We start from the raw sequence: 6,000 nt of genomic DNA, 5'->3' as shown, positions 1-6,000 counted from the left end.
AACTTCTATTCACGAATTTTAAGCATAGACACATAACCTAACTCTCGCGTTATCGAGATAAATGATAGAAGTATATCGCATAACGATTACGATCAACATAACCTAGTCTGTGCATGATAATTAACCTAATTTGTTCTTATAAATATTTAACGAATTAGAATACGCATTAATATTGTATTTACGTTAGAATTAGACTAGGGTTTTACTGAATAAATTATTGTTAAGAAAGATCTAAGCTTTGGATTTTAACTCCTTAACCGCACGCCACACGAACCCCACTTTTCGTCCATCGGAAAGCCGCTCTTCCATGGACAACGTAGCATCGCCTTAGGGACGTTACAGTTGCTTAATGTACATAATGGTGTGCACGCGACCTGATCTATGTGCCGCTGTTAGTATATTGAGTCGGTATGCAAATAAAAGAAATAGAGAATTGTGGAATTGCCTCAAAAGAGTTTTAAGATATTTGCAAGGTTATATAGATATAAAATTAACGTACACTAGAGGTGATTATAATAACATTTTGACAGGCTATGTCGATTCTGATTGGGGAGGTAATGAAAGCTCTGATAGAAAAAGTACAACAGGTTACATATTTAAATTATTTGAGCGGTGTACAACTAGTTGGAATACGAAAAAGCAATCATCAGTGGCAGTTTCATCAACTGAGGCTGAATACATGGCTCTATTTGAAGCAGTTAAGGAAGCATTGTGACTGAAATCATTAGCAACCAGTATTAAAATAAATATGTTAGAACCTATTATAATTTTTGAAGATAATAACGGATGTATAAGTATTGCAAACAATCCGACAAGTCATAAAAGATCAAAACATATTGATACTAAATATCACTTCACAAGAGAACAAGTAGAGAATAAAGTGATAACTTTGAAATACATTCCTACAGGTGAACAACTGGCAGACATGATGACTAAGCCACTTCCAGGACAGAAGTTTTTGGAAATGAGAATCGGGATAAACGTAGTATAATATTTTATTGTCATTTAATACTATTGCATAAATGGTCTGGTCAGGTTTTTCTGGGTTTCCCTGACCCTTAGCAACAAATGTTGGGCCATATTGTAATTCTCAGGAGAAGAAGGAAGGTATATCAAAATTAGTAAACATTAGGATATTAATAATAAGTATTTTATTCTAGTTAGATTAAGAATATGTATCTAAGTTTTTTTGTGTGTATATTCAAGTTTTATTAAGTATCTAAGCTGCATAGATATTTTATTCCATTAAAATTCCGATTAATTCTTGAGGGGGCATGTTGAAATAATATGTCGAGCAATATTTATCAAGGACAAAAATTTAATCTCCTTGGGAGAAGTAGTTCTTAGAACTCCAATTACTGGACCAAGGACTGTTTGTTTATATAAAAGGTGATAAGGGTCCGTGGGTCCTGTGATTAAATTCGTCGGTCGCTTTTTAGTCTTTCGTAATCACTCAGCAGAGTCAGTAAAAGAGATATACCTTCCTATATGAAATAAAAGTATAAGTATAAGAAGGAATAAAACTGTTAAAAATTATTTTTTCCATAACCAAAGAATCCCAACATTTTCGGTTTGAGAAAGAAACCATTGAATTGGATCGTTCAGAAAAGGAAAATGTGGAAAAGGATTATAAAAACTTGAAAATACAAATTTGCTCTTTGGTGATAGAACAATATCAGTAAAACATATACTTATTTTCACCATGTTAGATGGGAAAGTAGCACAAGCAGTAACAGGAACTGCGTCTGCAAGTAACTGCTTTATTTGCAATGCCCGTCCTTCCGAAATGAATAATTTACCAAAGGTTAAGAGCAAGCAATCAAATGAAGAAACTCTGAAACTTGGATTATCGCCTCTTCATTACAGAATAAAATGCATGGAGTATATACTTCATATTGCTTACAATTTGAGTTTTCAAAGTTGGAGAACGTCAAAAAATACACTTCCACTGAAAGAGGCTGAAAAAAACGAATTCAAGAAGAGTTCTTTAGTAAAATGGAAATTTGCGTAGATTTTGTACGGCAAGGATATGGCTCATCGAACACAGGAAATACTTCAAGAAGATTTTTCGCCGACACATCTTTGACATTGGAAATAACACAAATTAATGAAGATTTATTTTGAAAATTTTCCGTAATTTTAGAAGTTATTAACTGTCATTATGCAATTGATCCAGATAAATTTGGTTTGTATGCGCAAGAGACTGTTGAGTTAGCTGTTCGGCTGTATCCATGGTATTATATGCCCTCTACTGTGCATAAATTGTTAATTCATGGTGCCGAAGTGATACAAACAGCAGCTCTTCCGATCGGACAGCTTTCTGAAGAAGCGCAAGAAAACAGGAATAAAGATTATTAAACATTTAGAATACACTATGCCAGAAAAATTTTTCGTTTAACAACGAATGAAGATGTATTTCATCGAATATTGGAATCATCCGACCCGTACATATCTCATTTGCGATCAGAAATGTAAAAAAAAAAAAAACATATCCAAGTCAGTGCGGTAGCCTTAAAATTGTTAATTTAAGTTCTTACGGTCCAAACAGCGTAAAACAGCGTAAACAAGATAAGCCAAACGAAAAGTCAACGTTCAGGCCCAACGAAAGGCCAATGTTCGAGCGAGACCGGCCGCTGTCTGAATAACGCAAACAAGATAAGCCAAACGAAGAGCCAACGTTAAGCAAGCGATAAGAGAAGATATAAAAAAGAAGCGGGCACGCGCGAGTGAGTAGTAATAAGCCAGCGACCAGTGAGTCAAACTTTGTTGTATTCGTGGCGAGAGCAAAGACCAAAACAGAATAAATAAAGGTTCGATTCTCCTCTTGAGTCTTCGTGCGTAACAAAGTAATTATTATTTTTAATAATTTTTAAATTAATTACTTTATATATTAATTATTTACAATCAAATTGTCCGTTTTCTAAAAAGTTTAGTGAAATTTAATTAAAAATACCTCAATATTCGAAGGGTCAAATTTTCAATTTTTTTTTTTGTAAAATATTCGAAGAAGGTTTTAAAAAACAATACACAAAAAAAAATTGAAAACATTTCACTCTAAGGATAAGTTATTACAACATGTACTTTGACTGACAACTTCCGTAATTTTTTTTTTGGCTCCCTATTGACCGAACGGCTTGAAATTTGGCAAATATTTTCTGGCATAAGAGTAGTAATATACCTAAAAATTCCAAGTCGATATAATCATTATTTGCAGAGATATTGATTTTTTTCCACTTTTTGGCCATTTGTGCGACGAAGGACCAGGAGATCATCGGGGCCGAAACGGGCAATGAGTTAATGGTGGCACAAGGCGATAACGCAATGAGGATGAAGCTCACGCTCCTGTGTCTGGAGAAGGAGTTCTTAGAATGGGAACGGGCACTGCTGCAACGGGAATTAGAACTGAAATGAAAGAACTTAACTGAAGTGGAATTCTCCCGCGATGACGAGCGCAACGACTGACAGTGGCAATACTGCGAGGTTTGGCGGCATCAGAAACCTGAAAGAGTTGCTGGCTGAATTCGACAGGATGGACAACGCTTTTTGGAGATGGAAGCAGCAACTGCAGCTGGTGAGTCATTCCTACTAGTTGGACAATAACTCGACGCGGATATTGGTCAGCTCACGCTTGACGGGTCGTGCGTTGGCGTGGTTCCATTCGAGAGCCGAGCGTTTTACGGTGAGCGTGAATGAGCTGCTCACAGAAATGGGCCGGATGTTTGACCAGCGCCCCGGCAAACTGGCATTGAGGCGAGAATTCGAATCTCGGGTTTGGAGAGGAGCCGAACCATTCTGCGACTATTATCACGACAAGATGATCCTTGCCAATCGAGTGTCGATTGCGGAAGACGAAGTCTTGGACTATTTCATCGAAGGCGTGATGGACCAACGGCTGCGTAACTAAGCCCACCTGATGAATTACCGGACGGGAGCGGAGTTGCTGAAGGCGTTCAAGAAGGTGCAGCTGAGCGATAGCAGACCAACCGACGTCAGGGCGAAAAGGGACACAGTGAGTGTCGGTAGCAGCAGAAGGACGGAGGCGCCGCCGATGAAGGGAAGACCGGTGAGGTGTTATAAGTGTCGCGAGACGGGGCACGTTGCACCGCAATGTAAGCGAGCGTCGGCGGAAAATGCGTGTTAGGTGTGCAAGTCAGCGGGGCACTTTGCGCGCGATTGCCCAAACCGGTGTTAATTTTCGACTTCACGAGCGGCCAGGGACTTCGCACAAACGGTTTTGACAAATGTTGTACAACCGATCGATTTGCCAAAGCCGTATATTATGCATACATTGTAGTATACATTAATTAAGTATACGTTGTTAATGCTTTAATCGACTCCGGATCCCCCGTTAGCCTTGTGTAAAACGATGTTATTCCCGGCAAATCACGCTTGCTCGAAGAAGAGAATGTCCATCAGTTTTGCGGGATTAATGGCTCACGGTTGGAAATTAGCGGTATTTTTCATGGCATATTAGATATTAGTGGCGTACGAATTCGGATGAAATTCTGTACGGTACCCAGTAATACGATAGCGTACAACGTGCTCCTCGAGAGGGATTTCCTAAATTGCCCGCAGTTATGCATTTCAATAAGGGAAACCTTCAAAATTAGCGGAGTCGAAAGAACAGAGGCGATTGATCAGCTCATGCACATCAGAGTCGACGGTGACGTTATGCGGAAATCCTCGACGAGCTGTTAGATCGGGGAATTGTGTAGCTGAGTTGTTCGCCATATGCAAGTCCATTCGTGTTGGTGAGTAAAAAGGACGGTCGTTGTCGTTTGTGCGTAGACTATCGGGAATTAAATAAAATTACTATACGCGATAACTTTGCCGCTGAACTAATAGACGACAATCTCGACCAGCTGCGAGACAAAGCTTACTTCAAGACACTGGACCTGCGGGACGGATTTCACCATGTAAAAATGCACGAATCGTCAGTTAAACATACCGCGTTCGTGACGCCCCTTTACAGTTTAAGTACACGCGCATGCCGTTTAGCGTAATGAACGCGCTGCGTGTTTTTCAGCGATTTATGCATGCTATCTTGAAGCCGCTAATCCGAGAAAATAAAATATTAGTGTACCTGGATAATCTGTTAGTTGCGACGAAGGACCTCGACGCGCATATACAGATTTTAGCGGACGCCTTCGAAATTGCAGGCAAACGTCATTTAGAATTTAGACTAGACAAATGTTACTTTGCGCAGACGGAAATAAAGTATTTAGTATTGTTAGGTCCTTAGAGAGGATTACACTGCACATCGTTTACTCTACTAAATACCTTCTTCTGAACAAAGTAACTTAATATTAAGAACACTCAGAATATATATGCGTCGATCGATCATCGTGCATACACGCTCCCACACATTACATCCGTCGCCACGCCAGCCGGTCGCGCTCCGATCACGCGTCAGCGCAGGGCTCTCCCGATCTCGTATCCGGCCCCAACACCTTCCCTCTTAAGAAATTACGTCCTTTAAGTATTATGGATCTGTGTACAATTTCGCGTTCCGATATAAACTTAAACGACGCGGTTGTCTTCGCTCGCGAGTCGGATATCTTCTCGGAGTTTCGTGCACAATGTCATGTCTGCTCCCTTCGTTATTGTTCGCAGTCGGTACATTCTCGGGTTGTGGTAAATATTCCACGTGTTGTCGTTGGTATTCTGATGATGCATTGTCTTCCTGTAATGGTGAATATCTCTCTTGCGTCTGAGGACGGTTAATTGGTGAGGTGCATATTTTCCTCGGGACCTGTTCCCCATTTCCAAATGTGGTTTATGCGACGCGCTATGGTATGTCCATCATTAAGCGTGATTACAAACTGATTACAAACTTTCTCTTCTAATGTGACCCAGCTCTCGTTGGCCATTTTTAATTTGAACTATGACATTGTCTCCGACCTTTAAATGTCGTTTACGTGCGCCGTGATGCTAATCAAATTGCCGCTTCATTTGGTCCGCGTGTTTCTCATCCGCTGAAGAGTAACGTTTTGGCGGTAG

This window comes from Calliopsis andreniformis, chromosome 12 (assembly GCF_051401765.1).
Source record: "Calliopsis andreniformis isolate RMS-2024a chromosome 12, iyCalAndr_principal, whole genome shotgun sequence".
Classification (NCBI taxonomy): Eukaryota; Metazoa; Arthropoda; class Insecta; order Hymenoptera; family Andrenidae; genus Calliopsis; species Calliopsis andreniformis.
Note: the sequence above shows the minus strand (reverse complement) of the source record.